This window comes from Mustela putorius, unplaced genomic scaffold (genome assembly GCF_011764305.1).
Source record: "Mustela putorius furo isolate JIRA1106 unplaced genomic scaffold, ASM1176430v1.1 tig00003896_pilon_pilon_pilon, whole genome shotgun sequence".
NCBI lineage: Eukaryota > Metazoa > Chordata > Mammalia > Carnivora > Mustelidae > Mustela > Mustela putorius.
This window is the reverse complement of record NW_025422045.1, coordinates 1,668,018-1,693,290: the sequence shown is the minus strand read 5'-3', so window position 1 is coordinate 1,693,290 and position 25,273 is coordinate 1,668,018. Positions and strand designations below refer to the sequence as shown.

At 45.9% G+C, this 25,273-nt stretch overlaps 1 protein-coding gene and 1 long non-coding RNA gene across 6 annotated transcripts in view; both read right to left on the bottom strand.

Annotated features, from left to right (window-relative positions):
• The window catches only part of CGNL1 (cingulin like 1), a 162,274-nt gene extending 160,403 nt beyond the window's left edge, over positions 1-1,871 (bottom strand). For 2 of the 4 annotated variants that reach the window (XM_045067460.1, XM_045067461.1), the window contains exon 1: positions 1,634-1,870. The gene's annotated coding sequence lies outside the window, so the exon portion shown is untranslated. Of the gene's footprint in view, positions 1-1,633 lie in introns of all 4 variants that reach the window. The other 2 variants (XM_045067463.1, XM_045067462.1) reach the window with 2 other exon arrangements.
• A 5,285-nt stretch (positions 1,872-7,156) lies between these two features.
• Positions 7,157-23,321, bottom strand: LOC101677581. Of its 2 annotated transcripts, XR_006602778.1 has the most exons (4): positions 23,211-23,321; positions 22,810-22,905; positions 11,884-11,986; positions 7,157-7,619 (listed from the first exon to the last, which is right to left on the bottom strand). It is a non-coding gene; the product is annotated as an uncharacterized LOC101677581 (long non-coding RNA). The 2 variants fall into 2 exon arrangements; XR_006602779.1 differs by lacking the exon at positions 22,810-22,905 and having other exon boundaries at positions 23,211-23,309.
• Positions 23,322-25,273: the final 1,952 nt, after the last annotated feature.

The window sequence follows — 25,273 nt, the reverse complement described above, 5'->3', positions numbered from 1 at the left end:
CAATACAGATACCCATGTTCAATTTTTCCTTTGTCCTATTTCCCTGTCATTTTTAAGATCATCCAAAACATGGCTAAGGACTCACCTCAGCTGTGCATTACTACTGTAAGGCACCAATTCCGTAATTCAGATATTACTCTATCAATAAGAAATATACACTATGTTACAACCACTGTGTGATTAAACACAACGGGAATAAACTTAAGTCACAAATGCTGGCACATTAACACAAATTCAAGCGTTAGGATCTTGTTAGCTTGCTTTCTTGAAGAACAAAACCTCACATCACAGGCAAAATCATTATCTGTGGCAGAGGGTCTCCAAAAGTTCACAAATCCCTTAAGTACTGTCTTTTTAATCTGAAACCTTTTCCCCCTAGAAGAGTCACACTTTGTTTTGCCTGAGCAGGACAACCCTGTATTATAACCTTGATCCTGCAAGGACTTTGTGGCTTTAATTCCTACACTTCCCACCTCCAGGACAGAAAGTGCCCAGGCAATATTTACTGTAAACAGAAAGGCAGCAAGAAAGCATACTCCAGAAAAAGGCACCATCTGCAGTCTAAGGTTGGCAAGCACCCACCAACAGGCTCTCCAGGTGGAGAGGTAGCCCACAGCAGGCAGTCAAAAGTGCCTGAGATGAGCTGTTAGCACCGATCGTCCCCAATACAAAAAGTGGCTGTGAGAGCAAGCGCCAAAGCCAGGAGGTTCTCTGATGGGGCTGCACCTAAGAATCACCTAGCTTCTTGATCCCATAATCCAGACTGCCCCACCTCCCACCCGACCCTCGGAATGAGATCTCTAGAGATGGGATCTAGACATCAGTATTTAAAAAAAAAAAAGAAAGAAAGAAAGAAAAAGAAAGAAAGCAAGGGAAAAAAAAGAACAACTCCCTAGATGTGCGGCCAAGTTTGAGAACCAGTGCCCCAAAAGAATTCTCAATGTGTTTTGAACAGCGCTGGAAAGGCACTGCTTCCTTGGGGTGGAAGGGGTCCGCACACAGTAAACACACAAAGTTTTTAAAAAATCCTGTGTAACTCCAACATGATAGCCAAGCACCTGTCTAGAGGCCAAGGAGTGATGCAACTTGGAAAAGTCCCTTGGAAAGCAAGGCTCTGTGCTCTGAGAGAGGCGGGGGCTTTTAGGGAAGACCTGCCTGGCCGGGGACCGCCGGGGAGGGAGCCGCGGCCACAAGCCCTTTCTCCGCAAGGGGCTGTCTGCACCAGCACGCCGAGAAATTAAGTAACACTGGATGGGACAGGGGCTGAGGTGCTCCGGGTGGGACCTTGGCTTCCTCGCAGCTGTCACAGGAACCCGGGGGTCGAGGCAAGGCGCAAAGGCTGCCAATCCCTCTTCTGTGCAAGGAGGTGGGTCCTGGAGGCCCAGCCCCAGCCCCAGCCCCGACGCCGCTCCGCCGGAGTCCGCACCATCTGTTGGGCCGGGCGGCGGGCGGGAGCCGCGAGCGCACCTTCCAGCCCCGGCACCCGCGCGCCTGGCGGCGGGCGCGGTACCGTCCCGAGCCCGCAGGGCGGACGCGCCCCCGCGCACCTGGCGGAGCCCCAGCCCCTCCGGTCCCGCCGCCGCCTCGGAGTCACATCGGCCCCCGGCCCAGCGCCCGAGGCCGCCTCACTCACCGCCGCCGCAGCCGCCGCCGCCCAGGTCGCGCTCCCGCCACAGCCAGCAGAACCCGGCCCGAGCGCAGGGGCCGCGGCGCCGCCAGGAGGCCGGCCGAGCCCGGCCCGCCCCGCCCTCCGGGGAGGAGGGGCAGGGGGCCGCGCGGGGGCGAGAGCAGCCCGGCGGCCGCGGGACCCAAGCCCCCTTGCTCCCCAGCCTCCGCCTCGCGCGCCGCCCGCTCCGCTCCGCACCCCGACTGGGGCTGGGCCGCGCGCGCCGCCCCGCGCCCGCACCTCTCCCCACCGCAGCGCACCGCACGCCTCACGCCCCTCTCCAGCGACGCTTTGTCTTCCCCCTGCCCCGGATCGGAATGCCCTCCCACCTCCCCTCCGCCATCGCTGGGTGTCTTTCTCCTGCAAGCCTCCAACTTTCCAAATTCCCGGACATCCCCGCCTCTCCCCCTGGCCCGCCCCCGCGGCCCCTGAGCCCAGTTTTCGCTTTACCCCTCCCTGCAGCCCTTTTAACCCCAACTGGGCAGAAACTTTTCTTCCACCGCAATCGACAAATATTTATTGAGCACCTACTATGTCTAGACACTGGGGGAGGTGTGTCAGATAATAGGTGCCACTTACAATCTAACAATAATACAAGTCTGTCCCTGCTAGGGAGGCCGGAGACTGGGGTGCCCCAAGTCGCACAGTTGATGGTAGTAGGACTTGGATTGGAAACCAGATTTCTAGCATCTAGTTTAGGCCCGTTCCAGGGGAAACTGCAGGATGCCCTTGACTAGCTGGGAGAGCCTGAGACCAAGTATGAAATGAGGAACAGGATACCTATCCCACCAGGCTGTGAAAGTTGCCTGAGAAAATATGGAAATGTCAGGCAACCTGTACTTAGTAAATCAGCCGTTGCGGACATACTGAATGAAGAAGACACTTGAAAATTCAATAATCTCAAGTAACAATGTAAGAAGACTTTAAAAAGTAATAGTGAATGGAAGAAAATATTTGCCAATTATATAGCTGATACGGGATTAATATCCAAAAATATATAAAGAACTCCTACAACTCAGTAACAACAACAACAATGGAAAACCAGACAAACTGATTTAAAAATGAGCGGAGGATCTGAAGAGACATTTTTTCCAAGGAGGACATACAGATGGCGAACAGATACGTGAAAAGATGTAAACATCACTATGCAAAGACATCAGGGAAATGCAAATCAAAACCACAATGTCATCTCACACCTGTTAGAACGGCTATTCTAGAAAAGACAAGTAGTAACTATTGGTAAGGATGTAGAAAATAGGGAACCCTTGTGCGTTGTTGGGAATGTTAATTAGAGCATCCATTATTTAAAAAACAACAGTATGGCAGTTCTTAAAAAAATTATAAATAGAACCACCATATCATCCAGCAATTTTACTTTTGGGTATTTATCTGAAGAAAATGAAAACACTAACTCAAAAAGATATATGCACAACCCCCCCTCCCCCGCCATGTTCATTGAAGCATTATCTAGAACAGCCAAGATAGGAAAAGAACCTAAGTGTCCATCAGTGGATGAATGGATAAAGAAAGTGTATGTATACATAACATACACAAATATGTATATGAATAAAGGATATATATATATATATACAAATTTTATTTTAGCCATTAAAAAAAGATGGAAATCTTTTTTTTTTAAGATTTTATTTATTTATTTGACAGAGAGAGATCACAAGTAGGCAGAGAGGCAGGCAGAGAGAGAGAGAGGAGGAAGCAGGCTCTCCGCTGAGCAGAGAGCCCGATGTGGGACTGGATCCCAGGACCCCGAGATCATGACCCGAGCCGAAGGCAGCAGCTTAACCCACTGAGCCACCCAGGCGCCCAAAAAAGATGGAAATCTTGCCATTTGCAATCGCATGGATGGACCTTGAGGGTATTATGCTAAGTGAGATAAGTCAGAGAAAGACAACTTAAATGTGGAATCTTAAAAAAAAAGAAACACATGGACACAGAGAACAGAGATGATGGGTGGGAGCTCTAGAAAGTAGGCGCTCAGTATTTCTTAAGTGTTTTAAAAGCATTAATCACAGGCAGTTAGGTTGCTCAGTCAGTTAAGCATCAGACTTCAGCTTTGGTCATGATCTCAGAGTCCTGGGATTGAGCCCCATTTCTGGCCCCAGGCTTACTGGGGAGTCTCTCTCTCTCCCTCTGTACTTCCCTTTTTCCCCAACCCCTACCTTGTTCCTGCATGCGCTCACTCTCTCAAATAAAATCTTAAAGCCTCTGCTTTCGGCTCAAGTCATGATCCTCGGGTCATGGGATCAAGCCCCACATCAAGCCCCACATCGGGCTCTCTGCTCAGCAGGGAGCCTGCGTCCCTTCCTCTCTCTCTGCCTGCGTCTGCCTACTTGTGGTCTCTGTCAAATAAATAAAATCTTTTAAAAAAAAATAAAAATAAGCATTAATCAGCAATTGCCCCCCACCCCCACACTTTGAGGCCAATAACAAAAATAAGAGGAGCCTTTGAGGGCAAGGAGAGAGACAGACGGGGTAGAGGTTAGTTTATCAGAGAAGCAGCTGTTATCAGGTTGCATGCTCAAACCCCTTCAGTCCTAACTGAAAGCAAACATTTCTCTCCAGACAAAGCTTCAGAAATTTTGGAAAAGCATCCTTCCTTTATTTTTATTCAGTGTAAGTCTTTCTCCCTTGCCTTTTGCAACTTTGCCTGTAGAAAGAGATTTGGTGGAGAGGGCGGTCGGGGTTTTTTTTTTTATTGTTTTTGTTTTGTCAATTGCAGCAACCTGCCAGAAGTGACATTTTCAGGAGGAAGAGTCAAGAAAAAGTCTCTTTTCTCCACCCAATTTTGTGTCCGTGGAACACATGATGCAGAAATACGCAAAGAAATGCTGTGGTATAAATAACATAGAAGTAGTGATGCAGAACACGGGAGGGGCCCCCGGGAACAGGGGGCAGCTGCATCCTGTGGCTCCCGCTGCCAGGATGTAGGGAATGTGGGGAGTGATGGGAGCGTGGAAGGACGTGGAAGGACGTTTGTGGAAGGTGAGCTCAGACATTCAAGACAGGAAACAGGAGGAAGTGCGTAAAGCAGAAAAGAGTAAAGTGGTTTATTGGGTTGAAATGGAGAAGCTCTGCTTGGGCAGAAAGTAGGGGCGGAAGGAAGCCTGAGACAGGGTAAGGGTCCAGAGGTTACTCTAGAAGGGATCCCTGGACATGGAGTGAGGGAGCAGGAAAAGTGAGAGAGGGAAGGAGGCAGCCATCATGAGGCTGCGATGGTGCCTCTGGAGAAGATGCTCCACGCTTCCCCCACCCCCAGAATTGACAAGCTGAAGGTCAGGGATTTGAGGGTGGGGGTGGTAGCTGGAGAAATTTCCCAGAGGCCCTGCAAGGATTGCCCCTCCGGCTACACTCCCCACCCCAGCTGCCTGGGGCAAAAGCGCTCCCTCCACGTGGGCAGCTGACAGCCCTTAGTGACACTGGGTTTGCACAGAACTATCCCAACAGCGACAGCTCTCATAGCGCATGTGGGTCCTCAGGACCTGCCTCCTGCAGCTACAGCCATCATCCAGCAGCTTCTCTGGGTAGGATCCCCCCACTGCATCACCTCCAAGCTGTTTCACAGTGGAGTGACTCCCTTGGAACCTTAGAGGTCAGACATCTAGCCAGTCCCACCAGCCTGGCACCACAGCGACTTCTGTGCCATCCACGGAGACCGAGCTGTGCCCTCCCCAGCAAGGCCAGGCTCTGAGCCAAAGCTGAAGGAAGGCCATTCCCTGGGTGCTCTATCTCATTTCTAGACCGTCCACCCTTCCCACACAAGGCTAAGAACCTCTGTCTCCGGTGAGTCACTTGTCCAAGAGTTCACTCTTGGAGGTGCTAGAGAAAGATACTTAATATACCAAACAATTAAGTTTCTCTTTGAAGTTCTAGAGTCCTGTGGGCTGGCAAACTTGCTAGGTCTTCCCTCCTTTGGCCTCCAGGAGAAAAAAAAAAAAAAAAAAAAGTAACCCTTTGGCAAGGTGTAGAAAGCCATGCAGGCTCTGGCCCAGATAGCCAGAGAATTCAACAAGGGAGCCATGCCCCTGCTCACCTCACCCTGCACTCTGGGCCTGCTCTCAAGGCTCCTTTACCTAGAATGCCCTTCTCCTGGCTCTTTATCTTTAAAAATTTAGCTCAAGTCCTTCCTTCTCTGTCCACCCATGTTGCCGTGCAGAGTTTTTGCACATCATCTTTTATAACTCAGTCCCCCCCACACATGGTAAGCCCCTCAACCGCAGGGAGAGGGCCAGACACCTCACTGAGTCTCCAGACACTCACGCATGGCAGGTGTCCCAGTAAATGTTTGATGAATGAATAAACAAACACATGCTATTCCCCGGGCACAGCCATAGCCATCAGGAAATGCACTGAAAACAGGTTCTGAGTTCATTTTGTGGCCAGACCAGGGAATATAGCCCAGCCCATCTGATTCTAACAAAACTTGCCCTGTGGCCTTGGACTGGTAATTTAATATCCTGTAGCCTTGATCCCAGGGTCTCTAAAGGGAGGTGATATTCATGAACCCCACAGGGAAGAGGTGGAGTCTAATTACTGTTTAAAGATCCTAAATAGCCTTTGGAAAAACAAATGTGTTTGTGTGTAGTGTGGAGGAAGTTAATGAAGCTGAGTGTGCCATTAACACGTTCTTATGCTGTGGGAGACAGGAAGATAAAGACACAGTCACTTTATTTTTTTTTTTTTAAAGATTTTATTTATTTATTTGACAGAGAGAAATCACAAGTAGATGGAGAGGCAGGCAGAGAGAGAGAGGGAAGCAGGCTCCCTGCCGAGCAGAGAGCCCGATGCGGGCCTCGATCCCAGGACCCTGAGATCATGACCTGAGCCGAAGGCAGCGGCTTAACCCACTGAGCCACCCAGGCGCCCACAGTCACTTTATTTTTTTACTCACTTTAAAGGTAGGATATCCCTATCATATAGGTGAACATGTCAAAAGAGGAGGAGGGAAAAAATGAAACGTGGTTGAGTTGATTCCACGCTGCCCTTCCAGAATTTCCTCTAAGGGGACTATGAATTTTTCCCACAGGTATTTCAGTGCACACAATAAAAAAGAGAGAGAGAGAGAGAGAGAGAGAGAGAGAATAGCAACATTAGGGAGATCCAGCATAGTCAAAAGAATTTTACGTTCATTTTGGGACTCAGTTGACCCCAAGCAGGGCCGAACTTTCTAGAAGCTCATCCTGCCTGTCTGGAGTAGGAAAGGCAGCGCTCAGCGGATCAGCCGAGGGAAGAACTAATAGAAACAGGATGAGTTCACAATCCTTGTCTCCTCACTCATTCTGACATCACTGATACGAATTCAATGAAGACGCATTTGTTGAATCTTTTTTTTTCTTTTTTTTTTTTTAAAGATTTTATTTATTTATTTGACAGAGAGAGATTACAAGTAGGCAGAGAGGTAGGCAGAGATAGAGAGAGGAGGAAGCAGACTCCCTGCTGAGCAGAGAGCCCGATGCGGGACTCGATCCCAGGACCCTGAGATCATGACCTGAGCCGAAGGCAGCAGCTTAACCCACTGAGCCACCCAGGCGCCCACATTTGTTGAATCTTATCCTCCAAGTGTCCCTGGCTATGTCAAAACAACTCAAGGATATAAAAGACTTGCCTTTCCACCACACTTGGGCCAATGTCAGGATAGCTCAAATTCCAAATTGAAAACAGAACTTTAAAATTTTTTTTTTTTTTTTTTTTAAATTTTGACTCTGTGGGCCACATTTTCTCTGTAGCAAATTAATGAATCTTTTGTCCGGGGTTGGATCACTTGGTCATAGATCATCTAAGCCATCTTTTGGGCCACATTCTCAGACCAACTGGGCAGCAGATGAGACGTGAAACACCAGATGAGCTGTTTCTAAATGTTGCATTTTTGTTTATTTAGGATTGCCAACGCTCTCAAGCAAGGGAGTTCTCCTTCCGGAATGCACTTTTCTGGGTATGTCTGAAGAAGAAATATCAAGGGATAAATTGGTAACTAGTCCTGAAATAATGAAAACTAGAATTTAGTTTATTTTGCAAAAGTCAATACTTTTTATTTTCCTAGCACTTAGGTGTAAGAAGTTGGCATAGGGCTTATGAGCTGCTACTAAAGGGTGGGCTGAAGTCCACAGGCTGGTGAATCCCTCTGTCTACAGTCCTGTGACCAAGGAGACAGTGACTGTAGTGGGAACTTGGATTTCCGGGGCAGTCTGAGGAAATTCATGTTTTTCACATTTAAATGTCAGAACCACCTGGTGAGGTAGATGTTCTTATCCCCATTTTACAGATGAGGGAGTTGAGGCTCAAAAAAGCCACACAGCTTTCCCAAGAACAGCTCCTTAATGAGTAAGTGAGGGAGCAATCTCCACGTCTCCTGGGTCTGTCAGCTCTTCTTGGAGAATCCCAGGCCTTCAGACTGCAGGTGTCTAGGTAGATTCATCCCAAGCCTTCCTTCCCTTGTTTTGGAACAGGGTGGGTCATCCCCTCTCCAGCACCCTGCACGAAGCCAAAGGGCCCTCAGCACCTGGGTGGCCGCAGGGAGTTTCTAGATGGGGGGCTGGAGGCAGTTTCCCCCCATGTGCTTTATTTATGCATTTATTTTTAAAAGATTGTATGTATTTATTTCAGAGACAGAGAGAGCACAAGCATGAGCAGTAGGGAGGGGCAGAGGGAGAAGCTGAGCAGAGAGCCCCACACAGGACCCTGGGATCCTGACCTGAGCCGAAGGCAGACACTTAACTGACCAAGTCATCTAGGCGCTGGGCCCCCCACTGCACTTCTGCTCACCCTCGTGTGCTTTAGGCTCACACTCGGGGCTCAGAGGGGACCACATGCCCCCAGAACCCAGCATGGAGCCGTCCCTCCGTGCCCGAGAACTCAGGCCCCCCCAGCCCTGAGACCCTTCCATGAGTGACGAGGACACAGAGATGGATGTCCAGAGGCCTTTCCCTCACCACATTGATTTCCAGAATTTGTGCCAACACAAATGATGATGACTTTTTTTTTTTTTTTAAATGATGACGACTTTTAAACTTTGGATGTGGGCTTGGAAAGAAGGAAAGGGGGCAGCAGAAGTTCGTGTGTAAGTGTAAGTGAGCCTCACGAAGCTCTGCCTGCAGGACAGACTAGGCAAGAACTGAGCTGGGCGTCAGGGGCCAGCACAGCCAGAGTGGAGAGAGCCTACACTGGTGGGGACAGGAGTCACCCTGGGCCTCTCCCTCAGGACCAAAGCATCTCTTGTTCTGAGGCCTCTGATCCACTCTGTCTCTGAAACCACCAGGACCCAGTCAGTGGCTCCACATCAAACATGGCATTAAATGTTGGCATAAAAGACTAGACCCTCAAAAATGCCTCTTAGGCTGTCGTGGGTAACACAGCAGAATTTACATTGGGCTCACTGAAGTGGTTTAGAGGCCGCCACAAACCACCTGAAGTAGACAGGACGTAGTAAAAACAATGTAGGCATCACTATTGCCAGGGCCAAGTCTAAACACTACTGATTTTTTAAAAATTACTGGTATATTTTAAAGTGAACAGAATAATTATATGTAAGGGTACTCAAAGATGTACTCTTACACTGGCTCCTTCACTATAGGGCTACGTGGTCTTCTGTGGTACCTGGGCACTTGGGCATAGGTTCCTTCTTCCAAAAAAAAATATTAAAATTGTATTTTACAAATGCATTAGTATAAAGCATGTTAATATTATACAGTAAAGCATGTTCTTCCACCTAAATGTTCATTTTTTTCGCCTCTAATTTTAAAATAAATTAATTATGTCTGTGGATTTCTGAGAGTATTGTGGGCCTGGGCTGTGTATATGCTGTGTCTCATGAATGAGTATGCCTTGTTTATATACGGAGGAGGGTTTCCACCCTACACTGACTACGTGGGGAACTTTAAGAATTAGCTTTGTTTGGAGTTGCACCCCAGGGCAATTAAATCAAAGTCTCTAGGGGTGGGCCCCGACACCCTATTTTTGACATTTTTAAAAGTTCTAAGAATATTTTCCTTGTAAGGACGTTAAGTTTCTCAATAACAAATTATCTTGTTGTTTTCTTTCTTTCTTCTTCTTTTTTTTAAGACTTTATTTGTTTGACAGAGAGAACACAAGCAGAGGGAAAAGCAGGTTTTCCGCTGAGCAGCGAGCCCAACGTGGGACTCAATCCCACGACGCTGGGATCATGACCTGAGCAGAAGGTAGATGCTTAACAGACTGAGCTACTTAGGCACCCCAACTTACTGTTTGTTTGTTTGTTTGTTTCTAAAAAAATTGTTAAGGGACTATCTTTTGAGGCTAGAGAGGGACTGCCATTCTGTAGGTCAATTTTCCTAGTAGAGAGCCTGACTGTATTTTATGTCCATCAGACAAAATCTACTTCTCTACATAGCAGTGGGACGATGTTTTTGAAATATTAATGAAAAACTTCCCTTTCCTTTCTGCTCTCTGTAGCTGTGCCTCCCCTTTCCAAGCCCCTGTTGTTTGGCTGTTGCCTTGAGGGTGAGATGTGAGGTGGTGGGAGGCAGACAAGAAAGGAATTCAGAGTGCTCATTTTTAAAGGCCTTTGCACTTGGGGGTCTCTAGGCCTAGACCAAAATTTGGGAAATGTGAGGCATAGCTGTGGGATTTGCTCTGGAGGAATAGAAAATATTATTGCAGACTAGAGGAGAAGAGACTACCTGAGGGCAGGGAGTGGTGGTTGAATGTGAAGAAACCACTGAAACAAAGGAGAAAAAATAGATGTGAGGACCACTGCAAGGGAATGAAGGAGTAATTTGGGAGCCGCCATGCTGGCTCCCAGACTAGGCCAGCTGCTGCTCCCTGGGCGAGGCTTCCCTGTCTCCACAGTCAGCCCTTTGTCTGGTGACCACCCAGGAGGCGATGTCCACTCGTGCCAAAGATTTTGCATAGCCCCCTCTCCTGATCCTGGATGCTCCGTTCCTACCTGATAATATTCTAGAACATTCTTAAGCTCCAAGAAGGTGGAGGGAGTTCTGGATACCATGCTGTAATAAGATGGCCTGGCATATCTTCACAGGATGACAGAATTTTTAGAAAATACAGAAGTGAAAGATAACGACCACAAACATAGTTCAATTCATGTTTCACGGCCTTAAAACTTACACCTAACGCCAGAAAAAGATCTCTCCAGTCTGTGGTAAAATTCAGACATCTCAGAATTAAAAGTTCTTTAGTGGATACAGCAAAGGTTGAAAACCTTTTAGGAATGAAAATGACCTACATTTGATTATATGGAGACAGCTGAGGAGTATGATACTAAGGGACATTAAAAAAAAAAAAAACAATAACATAATGTAACAAACTGAATTTGGCCAGAACATTCTCTGATAAGGGAGCTCTTAAGATCACACACGCCATCTATCTTAATTATATACCTGTCCAAAAGATAGAGCACAACAGGAAGAATGAAGTTTTAATGAGCTTGGAGGACTATAAAACGGTTGCTTTGTTATAAACTCTGCTTGTTATATACCAGCAGGGACAAAATATTTGTTTTCTATTTTAAATTTTGTTTTCTTAAAGCCAGGATTTTGCAAGATTTGCAAGAAATGACAAAGTAGAAAGAGATTTTTCAAAGCAGGATACTTTACTGCTTCTGAAATGCAGCAGCTGGCAGTGTCCGTGTCGCTCTGTCTGAATTTCTTTCTTTGGCTGTTCTGCTTGAACGAGAGGTACTTAATAAAATGGATAGCTTTCGAAACAGTGTGTTTTGGTGAAAATTTTCTGGAGATGGATAGTGATCGTCTCACATCAGTGTGATATACTTAATCCCAGTGAACTGCCCACTTGAAATGGTGTACATGGGGGATTTTATGTTTGTAGATTTCATCACTATTTAAATAATAATAATAATAATGAGCCCCTGAGTCCAGATTGGAGGGGGAAAAATACAAAAACGTCGTGTTTGTGGTTTTGCTTATGTGCCTACGTGTGTCTACTTATATTTGACAAAAGGAAGAGAGAAGAAGATTTACATTTATTTTAAAAAGAGTTTTCTGGTTACTTGTGTCTGGCTGATGAAAATACAAAACATGAGCATCAGTACATGTCTAGGATGTTGTGGAGTAGTAAAAGCATCTAGTCAATGGAGGAAATTTGCATCTGGCTCTTATTTTAGGAAATATTATAATTACATGCTAATTAACTAATGATAAGAAAAAAATCACCACATTCCTTTCAACATTTAGCGTCTTATTCAAGCTCACCTAGTCATGATTTCTTCCAGTCTTATTCCTGCTCCTTACCATGCAAAGCACTCACAGGCAGAGAAAAAATCCACACCACCAACAAACTTGTCTTCTGAAATCTCTGAAAGATACCAGCATATTTTGAAAATGTTTCTTATGCAAATGAACTATTGGAGGGGCAGCAACAAAGCAGTATTAACATGCACGTGGTAATAAATTCTTTGTATTGGCCTGGATATTGTAACACGATCTGTTGAAAATGGGATTAATGATGATAAGAGGCGTCATTTTTTGGAAAGATATCCGTGACCTAATATTCCTATTGTTCTCCAACAACTCCACCAGCAATGGAAATGCTCACTCCGTCTCCTCTGCCTGATTCTGACACCCATTTCAATAGGTAAGGACCTGGGAAGAGGGGAGAGACGAATTTCCATGTGCCAGGCTACACAAGGTTTGTATGTATGTATGTATGCATGTATATATGTATGTATTTATAAGGAATTCATCCAGCCATTTGACAGAGAGAGTGAGAGAGGGAACACAAGCAGGGGGAGCGGGAGAGGGAGAAGCAGGCTGAGCAGGGAGCCTGATGCGGGGCTCAATCCCAGGACCCTAGGATCATGACATGAGCCCAGGGCAGATGGCCAACCCCAACCAACTGAGCCCCCCAGGCGCCCCTATGCAGGGTTGTTTTTTTTTTTTTAAAGATTTTATTTATTTGTCAGAGACAGAGGGAGAGAGAGCGAGCGAGCACAGGCAGACAGAGGCAGAGGGAGAAGCAGGCTCTCTGACGAGCAAGGAGCCCAATGCGGGACTCGATCCCAGGACCCTGGGATCATGACCTGAGCCGAAGGCAGCTGCTTAACCAACTGAGCCACCCAGGCGTCCCTATGCAGGGTTTTAAATGCATTGCCTCATTCAGTCCTCATAATAGCCCAGGCAGTATTGTTATATCCATTGTGCAGGGAGGAAACTGGCACCCAGAGATTATATAATTTGCTCAAGACTGCACAACGAGGCAGTGCCTGGGTGACTCAGTGGGTTAAAGCCTCTGCCTTCGGCTCAGGTCATGATCCCGGGGTCCTGGGATCCAGCCCCATCGGGCTCTCTGCTCAAGGGGAGCCTGCTTCCCTTCCTCTCTCTCTGCCTGCCTCTCTGCCTACTTATGATCTCTGTCTGTCAAATAAATAAATAAAATCTTTAAAAAAACAACAACACCACACAATTAGCATTTTAGCAGAGCTAGGATTCAAACCCAGATCTGCCTAACACCAAGGATTACGTGCTTAATCATTGTGGTGTATCACATGTCTATCGAGCCAGCTCTTTTATCCATGTTTATGTAAGAATGCATATTTTTTCATTATAGAAATAACTCAGACCTTCCAAGTCAAGATGGCACAGACTAAAACCACTCTCTTCTATTACAGATACAGAAATAAAGGAAAGATGAACACATACAACAAAAATCTTTAGCTAAAAGACTGCCCCCAGGAACTTGTGGAGAGCTAAGGTCAGATATGAGCCAGGGGCACAGTCTCCCATGGCTGCTTGAGAATGGGAGCCATATTCACGCTCCTCAGGGTGGGAGCAGATTAACCTGAGAGCCTTGGGTATGAAGCCAAGACTGGAAATTATGCTTTCTGCTCAAGAATAGGGGCTAAAATAGCTTGCTTATTAGTTCGAGCACTAAAAATATACCTCTTGCCCACAGCAAGAGAATGACACAGGGTACTTGCATGACTGAAAACTGACTCACACCCAATTTCCAGAATTTAATCTCTGCCCAGAGAAGAAATGTTAGACCACTACCCTAAGATCAAATTTTAAGAATGTGCAACCAGGAAAACACCCAACAGTGAAGGAAAAACTCATTTGAAAGAAGAGTCTTCCGACAAAATGGCAAAACATATGAGTCAGTTCAGTGCTATGAACTCTGGATCAGGTCCAGCAAATGAGGTGATTCATGCTGGCAGAAATGTAGATAACACCATGAGAGAACATATAGAGTAAGAATATATATATATATTCTTAAAATCCCCAGAGAGAAAAGAAGGGATGGCATTCATAAATCAAAAAGAAGCAGCTGTGAAACAAAAACGGGCAGGTATTAGGGCACCTGGGTGGCTCAGTGGGTTATAGCCTCTGCCTTCAGCTCAGATCATGATCTGGATCGAGCCCCACATGGTGCTCTCTGCTCAGCAGGGAGCCTGCTTCCCTTCCTCTCTGCCTGCCTCTCTGCCTACTTGTGATCTCTCTCTCTGTGTGTCAAATAAATAAATAAAATCTTTAAAAAAAAAAAAAAACAGGCAGGTATTGAAAAGCACTAACAAAAAAATATTGAGGGGCACCTGGATGGCTCAGGGGATCAAGCCTCTGCCTTCGGCTCAGGTTATGATCCCAGGGTCCTGGGATCGAGCGCCGTGTCAGGCTCTCTGCTCGGCAGGGAGCCTGACTCTCTGCCTACTTGTGATCTCTGTCAAATAAGCAAATAAAATCTTTAAAAAAAAATAATATTGAGGGGCACCTGGGTGGCTCAGTGGGTTAAAGCCTCTGCTTTCGGCTCAGGTCATGATCCCAGGGTCCTAAGATCGAGCCCCGCATCGGGCTCTCTGCTCAGTGGGGAGCCTGCTTCCTCCTCTCTCTCTCTCTGCCTGCCTCTCTGCCTACTTCTGATCTGTCTCTCAAATAAATAAATTAAAAAATAATAATAATTGGGACGCCTGGGTGGCTCAGTTGGTTAAGCAGCTGCCTTTGGCTCGGGTCATGATCCCAGCGTCCTGGGATCGAGTCCCACATCGGGCTCCTGGCTCCGCAGGGAGCCTGCTTCTCCCTCTGACTCTGCCTTCCACTCTGTCTGCCTGTGCTCCCTCTCACTCTCTCTCTTACAAATAAATAAATAAAATCTTTAAAAAAAAAAATAATAATATTGAAAAGGAAAAATAATCATTTAACTAAAAAATTTAAAGAGAGGGATAATTATCAGTTTGGACACAGCTAAAAAGTACAGCAAATGAATTATAAAATACAGCTGAGGCAATCACCCAGGACTCAGATTACAGAAGTAGAGATAGAAAATAATGAAAAAAAAAGGTGAGATCTCCAATTCCAGATAAGAGTTCCAGATAAGAGGGCGCCTGGGTGGCTCAGTCAGTTAACCATCTGACTTTTGATTTCAGCTCATTTCATGATCTGAGATTGAGCCCCATGTCAGCCTCCATGATTGGAAGGAAGTCTGCTTGAGATTCTCTCTCCCTCTGCCCCTCCCGCAACTTGCTCTCTTGCTCTCTCTCTCTCTCTCAAATAAATAAATAATCTATCTTAAAAAAAAAAAAAAGTTTCACAAATGAACAGGGAAAATAAGGGATATGCAAGGATAAAATGCCTAAGGATATCCCAAACTGAGGAAAGACATTAGTCCTCGGGTTTTTTGTTTTGTTTTTAAGATTTTATTTATTTATTTGATAGAGAGAGACATAGTGAGAGAGGGAACACAATAAGGGGGCCTGGGAGAGAGAGAGAGAAGCAGGCACCCTGTTGAACAGGGTGCCTGATGCGGGGCTCAATCCCAAGACCCTGGGGTCATGACCTGAGCCGAAGGCAGACACTTAACAACTGAGCCACCCAGGTGCCCTGAGTCGTCAGGTTTAAAAGGTCCCATTAATTGAGAACATCAGGGATAAAGGGAAAATGTTAAAAATTACTAGTAAGAAAAGACTATTCATATTAACAATAGACTTTTTTGCAGCAATGACAGATACCAAAAAATAGTGGAATAATAATCATGACTAGGCTGAGGGAAAATCACAGCAAATTTCATAAATGAGAATTCTATACTCAGGCTTGTTATTCAAGAACAGAGGTGAAGGAGCATTTGGGTGGTGCAGTTGGTGAAGCATCTGACTTTTGATTTCACCATGGGTCATGATCTCAGGGTCAAGGGATCAAGCCCTGCATCAGGCTTCACACTGAGCATGGATCCTGCTTAGGATTCTCTGTCCCTCTGCCTGCTTGGACTCGTGTTTTCTCCGCCCCCACCACCAAAAAAAAAAAAAAAAAGAGCAACGATTAAATACATTTAATAAATCAAGACTAAGTGATTTTACTTCATACCAATCCTTGCTATGAGAAATAATGTACATTTAATGAAGAAATGGAATAACAGATGAAAAAGTAAGCAAAGAGGTGTGCCTGGGTGACTCAGTGGGTTAAAGCCTCTGCCTTCAGCTCAGGTCATGATCTCAGGGTCCTGGAATCGAGCCCTGCATCGGGCTCTCTGCTCGGCAGGGAGCCTGCTTTCCTCTCTCTCTCTCTGCCTGCCTCTCCGCCTACTTGTGATCTCTGTGAAATAAACAAATAAAATCTTTAAAAAAAAAAAAAGAGAGACAGTAAGCAAAGAAATACTAAGCAAAGGGATGCCTAGGTGGCTTAGTGTCTACCTTCAGCTCAGGTCATGATCCTGGGATCCTGGAGTTGAGTCCCACATCGGGCTCCACACATTCAGCAGGAAGCCCATTTCTCCCTCCCCCACTCCCCCTGCTTGTATTCCCTCTCTGGCTGTGTCTCTGTCAAATAAATAAATAAAATCTTTTTTAAAAAATCAATAAATACTGAACAAGGCAACAGTAAAAACATGTTGGACATCTACATAAATATTGACAATTCAAGTGATAAGAGCAATTTTTAAAACTAGGGCCCAGAAAAAAGAAGCAGAGAGTTACTTTCTGACTCATTCTATGAGGCCAGCATACTCTAATACAAAACAAGATAAAGATTCCAAGAAAGGAAAATAATAGACCAATAACTCTCATGAATATGAAAAAGGTTCAACAAAGTATTAGCAAATCAATTCAGCATTGTATTAAAAAAATTAAAAGTGTGAGTTATTTCAGATACCTAAGGCTAGTTCAACATTTAAAAATCTGTCTAATTTACCACATAAGCAAGCTAAAGAAGAAAATCATAATCATGACAACTATTTAGGGGGAAAAAAGCATTTGATGAAATTCAATGTCCATTCATGATTAAAAACTCTAAGCGAACTGGAAATAGCAATTGTCTGAACTTGATAAAGAATATATATAAGGGGTGCCTGGGTGGCTCAGTGGGTTGGGCCTCTGCCTTTGGCTCAGGTCATGGTCTCAGAGTCCTGGGATCGAGCCCTGCATCGGGCTCTCTGCTCAGCAGGGAGCCTGCTTCCCTTCCTTCTCTCTCTCTGCCTGCCTCTCTGCCTACTTGTGATCTGTCTGTCAAATAAAATCTTAAAAATAAAAAAATAAAATCTTAAAAAATCTTAAAAAAAAAAAAAGAATATATATAAAACGCTTACAGCTAAAACTGAATGCTTTCTCCTGGAGATCAAGAACAAGGCTAGGATGTCACTTCTCACCACTCTTAGACAACATTATACTAGAAGTTCTGGCCAGAGCAATTGGGGAAGAAAATGAAGTAAAGACAGAGAGACTGGGAAGGAAAAAGCAACTGCCTTTGTAGATAATCCCAAAGAACTGATAACAAAACTCCCGAAAATAAGCAATTATAGCAAGGTCATAGGATGTAAGGTTAATATAGTTTAGTTAATTGCTTTCTTATAAACCAGCAACAAACAATTGGAATTGGAAATTAAAAGCCCAGTACCGTTTATACTAGCAACCCCACCCCAAAAAAGGAGCACTTACATATAAACCTAATGAACTATCTTTAGTATCCCTTTGCAGCCAACCTCAAAACCAATGAAAGGAAAAATATCTAAATAAATGAGAGATATTCTGTGTTTACAGATTAGAAGACTCAATACTGTTAAATTGCCAATTCTTCCCAACCTAGTCTAGAGATTCAATGCAATTCCAAACAAAATCCCAGCAAACTATTTTGTGTGTATAGACAAACTAATTCTAAAGTTTATGTGGAAAGGTGAAAGCCTCCCATATGATCTGGCGATCCCACTTCTAGATATATATCCAAAGGAAACGAAATCAGGATCTTAACAAAATATCTGCACTCCCACATTCACTGCAGCATTACTTACGATAGCCAAGATCTGGAAACAATTTAAGTGTCCACTGATAGATGAACGGGTAAAGAAGATGTGAGATACACACACACACACTGGAATATTATCAGCCATGAGAAAGAAGGAAATCCTGCCACTTGTGAAAATATGGTCGGAACTTGAGGACATTATGCTAAGTGAAATAAATCAGAAAGATACTATATGGTCTTGCTTAAATGTGGAATAAAAAAAAAACTGAGCTAAGAGAAACAATAGAACGGTGGTTGCTAGGGGCTGGGAAATGAGGAACTATTGGTTAGAGGGTGTAAATTTCCAGTTAGAAGATGATTAAGTTCTGGGATCTAATGTAGAGCATTGTGATTTTAAATAACAATATTGAACTATATACTTGAAAGCTGCTCAAAGTAAATCTTAAATGTCTCCCTACAAAAAAAAAACAAAAGGTAATTACGTAACATGGTTGGGATGATAACTAACCCTATTGTGGTACTCATTTTGTAACCTAGCAGTATATCAGATTATCACATTGTGACACCTTAAACTTACACAATGTTATATGTCAATCATATCTCAATAAACCAGGGGACAAAAAAGAATTGCCATAATCCTTCCCTCAAATCTCCTGAATGTTAGGGGCGCCTGAGTGGCTCAGTCGGTTAAGTGGCTGCCTTCAGCTCAGGCCCTGATCTTAGGGTCCTGGGATGGAGCCCCATGTTGAGTTCCCTGCTCAGCAGGGCGTCTGCTTCTCCCTCTCCTTCTGCTCTTCCCCATCTCATTTTTTCTTTCTCTCAAATAAATATAAAATCTTTTTAATTTCCCAAACATTAACATCTTATATGGGCCAAAATACAATTATAAAAACCAGGAATTAACACAGGTACAACATTACTATATAATCTACAGGTCTTACTAAACGCTCACCATTTGTCTCTCTAATCATCTAATTCCTTTCTCATCTCCAGGATCCTTCAGGATACCCCACTGCACTGCATTGTTATTTCCTTAGCTTCTTCTGCTCTACGATGGCTCCTCAGTCTTCCTTGCCTTTATACCTTCATACTGGTGTCTCAGATTCCAACCCAACACTACAGTCTCATTCTAGCCTCCCCCCTCTCTTATATGTAATTTCTTTCTCTGCCAGTGAGAAAATTGGCTCTCAACATCTACAACATATTTACTCATTTGTTCAGCCCTAGTCTCTACATAAAGTAGTTTCAGAATTGCTAACTTACTTTCCTGTGAGAAATTAACTAAGAGTACTGTCTTGAAATAGAATCTTCTTCTTTAGCCTGACAGTATCTAGTCAAATTCCTATTTCCTAAAGGTTTTGGGGTTAGCTCTTTTCTACCCCCACCTATCAGTGTGATTGTATTATTCATCTGTACTGGGTTCATTTGTAACAACCTGTGTTCTATTTGGGGAACACACATCCTGCTTAATTTTTAAAAAAAAAATTTATATACAGTGAAACTCACTCTATGTGCTTTGTAGTCTTATGAGACTTGACAAATGTCTAGAGCCATATCTATGACCACAGTCATGAAACAAACAGTTGCATCCCTCAGCAAAAGCATTCCCTCAGCTGCCCCTTTGTAATTAGCCCTTCCCCACACAACCCCCCCCCTTTTCTGTAAACTACCGATCTGCTTTCCATCTCCATAGTTTTGCCTTTTCAAGAAGGTCCAATGAATGGATTCATGTAATAGCTTGAAGATAGCTAGCTTTGGGGATCTGGCTTCTTTCACTTCACAAAATATGTTCATTTTCCTCTTTGGGTCATGATCTATTGTCACAGTTATTTATTTTGCTGCTCAAATTCCCCAGACTTGGCTCTTGAGAGCCCTTTTAAGTGGGCTCCTGGGATCTCGTCACATGTCCCCAACCGTGTTTCAAGGACTTCCTTACTTTCTGGCACCACAAGCTCTCCTAGCTTATTTTCTATTTTCCCTTTTTCAAGGGAAATCCCAGTCCTTTTTTTTTTTTTTTTTCCCAAGAAGCCCTTGTACCTGGAGAATCCACTCTAGTGGACCAAACATCCTGTCCTCCCAGAAAAGGACATGGAGAGAAACTAACTCATTCCCCACTGCAGTGCCCAAGAAAGAGGAAAAAGAGTTCTTGGTTTTTTCTTCCTCCTCAGAAGGCTCTGAGGTGGCAGATTAGAGGAGCTAAGTAAAGATGTGGGTTTTCTGTGCAAATCAGGCTGTCAGAGGGCTCGTAGCAATGTTGACATCACGCATCTATGGCTTCTGTGATTCTTGGCAAGATTACCAAAATGGCGCAGTACATGGAAGCCTGTCCAAGGTTTTTGAATACGACGCAAAGCCTAGGATGTCCCTGTGTCATGGGATGCAGTCTGGCTACTTCTATGCCCGTGTCCTTCCACTCCCCACCACTGGGAGTCACATCAGAGTAGTTACACAACTTTCTCATCAAAGTGACTAAGCTGAGGAACCCCTGGACAGCTATATAAAAACTATGTTTAGGGGCACCTGGGTGGCTTAGTGGGTTAAGCCTCTGCCTTCGGCTTAGGTCATGATCCCAGTGTCCTGGGATCGAGCCCCACATTGGGCTCTCTGCTTGGCAAGGATCATGCTTCCCCCCCGCCTCCCGCCTGCCTCTCTGCTTACTTGTGATCTCTGTCAAAGAAATAAATAAAATCTTAAAAAAACAAAAAACAAAAAAACTAGTTTTAGAAATATGTGATTCTCTTAAAACTCCTTGCTAAAGCAGTGTGTGTCAGCGGCAGGCTGTGGGAGTTCCCCGAGGTTGCTATGGGAACTGGTGTCCCTGAATTTTAAGTGCCCCCTCCCCATTAGCAGCTGGCTCTTAGCAGCTCTTTGGAAGGAGGGATGTTTCACTCTTCTTTGAAAGAGGAATATCTCTTCCTTTGGGTTGTAAACCATTAGCCAACGGGGTTTCACTCAGGAAAGAGATGTGCTGTGTGACTGGATTCCCTCTCAGCCGTGGCAGCAGAGCAGGTGAGGGGAGTCAGACCTGCTCTCAGAAGGAGACACACCAGCGGACGCTGACTTCTGCTTGACGCCAGAAGCCATGTGTAGCCTGCAGGGGGAATGCGTGCTGTGAGGCCAAGGGGGAGCTGTAGGTGGCAGGAACCTCACTGGGTGCCGCAGGGCCTACTGGGGTCCCCTCCCTGCTCAGGCGTCAGCACCACAGACCAGATTCCTGACTCCTTCCCCTTAAATCCTAGGCTGTGGATCCAATGCCTATGTTCAGGAGCCCTTGAGGTAATTAACAATCGCTACCAGTGAGTTGCATTTGTTGGCTGAATGATCCAAGCATGTTCCCATGTTCCAGATGTGACCTGGAAGCCCTCGTTCCCAGGAGCCTGACTCCATTGGTCAATGCTGGTCCAGAGAAAACTTAGGTGCCTGGAATCGTCAGGCCGTCATGTAACCCCACCCTGGACCTCACAGCCACTTCTACAGGTACCAGTCTTCCTGGATCCGTGGGTGAAGAGCATCAGGTTCGTTTAAAGGCAGCACCAGTGGCTGGGCTGAGGGTAGGCGCCAAAGGCTTGGTCCATGGGGCAAGTGGGGACCCAGGAAGGAGGCAGCTGCATATTGTACCTCACACATACACCAGGGCTGAAAAGTTGTGAGCAAAACATGAGGAGTCAGGGAGAAAGCGGGGAGGTGGGCTGGAGAGAGCAGCTTTCCTGGACCAGGGCCCGAGCGATCCCTGCAGGCACTGGGTCTGTCCCTTTGGGCTCACGGAAGAGACACCGCTGAGGGAGTCTGTAAGAGTCTCACCTGTGCACTTCCGGAGGATTCTGGATGCTGAGCTGGCCGGAAGGCCTAGGGCTGAGATCCCAGGACTTTCTTTTTTATTTTATTTTATTTTTATTTATTTGACAGAGAGATCACAAGTAGGCAGAGAGGCAGGCAGAGAGAGAGAAGGAAGCAGGCTCCCCACTGAGCAGAGAGCCCAATGTGGGGCTCGATCCCAGGACCCTGAGACCATGACCTGAGCCAAAGGCAGAAGCTTTAACCCACTGAGCCACCCAGGCACCCCGCTCCCAGGACTTTCTGAAAGTGTTATTTGGTAGTAAGGTAGAATCCAGGGTGAGTTAGGACAAAGCATCTTCTCATGTGATAGTCAAGGGCCCAGGGACACTGTGGCTCTTCCGAGTCACCACTAAGTACACTTGCTTTTGTAAACAACAGGTGAAGGACAAGAGGAATTACTGCCATCTAAGGCAGTGGTTCTCTGCCACTCTGAGTGATTCTAATAGGTGGCCAAGACAGGGAACTTCCGCTCTAAGACAAACATCTCTAACTTTAAAACAACATAAACCGTGTGAGCATCACGCGGAGGCAGGCTGCAATAATTTGGTTCAGTTCTTTACTAAATGAAAAAAAAATCCTCTAAGTTGAATCTGCATTTGGATATATCACTACTCTCTGAAAACAAAGGTAGAAGGATTAGAAAAACAGATGGTACCGTGAGTATCTTCCTATATTTGTGACACAGTCCTTCTAGTGATGAGAACACAGAGCTTTATTTTCTTCCCGTGGATACGGTAGTTGTCCTCTAACACTGTATAGAGAAAGTGGACCCATGGGCGCCGGGTGGCTCAGTCAGGTAAGCGTCCGCTTTCAGCTCAGGTCATGATCTCAGGGTCCTAGGACGGAACCCCACATCAGGCTCCCTGCTCAGCGGAGAACCTGCTTCTCCCACTCCCCCTGCCTGCTGCTCTGCCTACTCATGCTCTCTCTCTGTCAAATAAATAAATAAAATCTTTAAAAAAAAAAGAAAAGAAAAAAAAAGCTGACCCAGAAGCCACACACTGGTCAAAGGAAATGCAAGATTCAAATTCAAAGCTCTACTAAAAATATCGTCATGGGCCGGGGGGATGTCCTAGCTCTGACCCTAAGCAAAATTGTGATGTAGGAGTCCCTGCCACATACCTCATCGCCGACAGTGGGCCAGGGGCTGCCCCAGAGTTTGGAGGATGAGGTGGACCCAGGCAGCCGTGTCTATCTACCATGACTCCCAAATTGAACCTGCAGACAGGGGATCCATGAAAAAAAGGGGGCCCCAGAGAGGGTGATGAGAACAGAGTTGACAAAGGCTTCAGGTGCTCACTAACTAATGACCTTGGCATTTGAGATTGGCAGTATTAGACTTTCTGGGTGTGACCAGTTGGAAGAGAGAGACTTACCCTCTGGTGGCTACTGGGAGAGAAAAAGAAGTTAAGGGACCTATTCACGAATCAACTCAAAATCACCCAAATGTTGGAGGGCATGAAGCCTGACATCCTTACTTCAGAGACATGGAAATTGAGTCACTGGAAGGTAAGGGGACTCACCCATGGTCACACAGCCAGACGGGGCCTAGAGACACCAGATGTCAACTCCTTCATCTAGTCAGCCCTGTCCATTCTCAAAGCACTTCCTGAGCCCTGAGCATATGACATCACATAGGTGATGGGGGTATAGAGGACACCCTGTCACCACGGAGGTCACTGTCCTCTCACACCTCTGGATTGGTTTCCTATTGTGCTGTAACAAACCACCACACGTTGGTGGCTTAAAATAACACCAACTTACTATTTCATAGTTCTGTGGTTCCACAAGTTCAATGTGGGTCTCACTGGGGCCAGAATCAGAGGGTTGCCAGGGCTGTGGTCCTTTCTGGAAGTTCCAGGGGAGAATCTATTTCCTTCACTTTTTCAGATTCCAGAGGCCACCCACATTCCTGGGTCACGGCCCTCCCTTCCTTCTTGTAAGCCAGTGATGCCCGGCAGGGATCCTCTCATACTGCCTTCCTCCGCCCTCCTTCTGTGCCCCTCTTCTGCTTTGAAGGACCCTGGGGATGGCCTGCTAATCTAGGGTAACTTCCCCGTCTTCAGGTCAGCTGATTAGGAACCTTAGCTCCTCTTTGCCATGTTACAACACATTCATAGGTTCTGGGGAAAAAACATCTTTGAGGAACCATTTTCCTGCCTGCCCCACTTCCCATGAGACTGTGACAACCCGGTTAGCAAGAGAAGGGCTGGAATCAGAAAGGCTCAGGAGGGCTGGACATGGTACCTGGGGCTTGTCGCAGGCTGGAGTGTTTGCGCATAAATAAGGGACTGCGGACGGGAGGCTTGAGACAGAAAGGATCTGCGCATTCCTCCCTCACCAAAGCACACACGGGGTGTGTTTCCCAGAAAGTGGAAATGGTATGCAGGGTCAGGGAGGTCCAGTTCTTTCTCAGGGCCAGAGGCGTAGTGTCTGGAATGAACTGGACGTTTAAAAGCTAACCTGTTACGAAGTCAGTCAAGAGAGGAGAAGGACAAAGCTCCCAGCCCTGCCCCCACCGTAGACTGGCTAGCTGCTCTGAGACTCTCCGCATTTCAGGTGGACTGTCAGAGAATCTGCAACCTAAAAGGACTTAAAATGAAATAGTCTCCCAGCTGGTTTCCCTGTCTTCAGCTGTCCTGTTGTGTGCCGCCCCCCCCCCCCAGAGAGTGCAGTTTAAACACACACACACACACACACACACCCTGCTGGCTTTGCCTACCCTTCACAATAAAGGTCTACACTCGACAGAAGAGTCCCTTCACCCCGTGGGACCTGCCGTTCCCTGCCAGCAGCTCATAGTCCCGAAACACAGTCATCTCTTCATCCTCGAGGCTTCTGGAATAAACGGTCTTCCTACTCTTTCTGGAAAACTCTAACTCACCTCTCAAAACCAACTATTACTTCCCCAGGGATTCCTGCAGGAACTGAGTGGCTGCTTCTCACCTGCTCTCACTGTCCACGGCCCCCTTTTCCTGCTGAGCTGAGCACATCAAGGTCAAGGAGCTGTCATTTTCCTCTGTTTCCCCAGGACCTACTGAGCAAGGAACCTGGCAGAGCCAGTGCTCTGGAAATGTTTGTCACGGGAAGAAGGATTATAGAAGGTTGGCATGCTCTGCTTTCCCAGTCCCCTAGGAATGAAGAACCTGGAAGTTGAATCTGTAAGAGTTTGACTACTGTGGGAAATTGGACGAAGTCTACAATGAAAAGAAGTTGGCATTTCCAATAGATGGATGGTATTCAAGGCCATAATTAATGGCCTCCCTGTACCCACCCCTTGGCTTCATGACTTTGCAATTCCTCCCATTAAGAGGTAGATATGATTTCTCGCCCCTTGAATCAGAGCTAGCCCTGTGATTTGCTTGGGCCAACAGCATGTAGCAGAAGTAGTGATGTGCCATTTAGAGTCCAGGTCAGGAAGCCTTGAATGTGTCTGTTCTTTGCCTAGGACCCCTGCCTCAATCATGAAGACAAGCCAGGACCAGCCTGCTGGAGGAAAAGAGGACCACCGTGGGCTAGTCTGTGGAATAGAGCCAACTCATCCTGCTCAAGGCCATGCCAAATCCATTAGTTCTAGCTCTGGAAC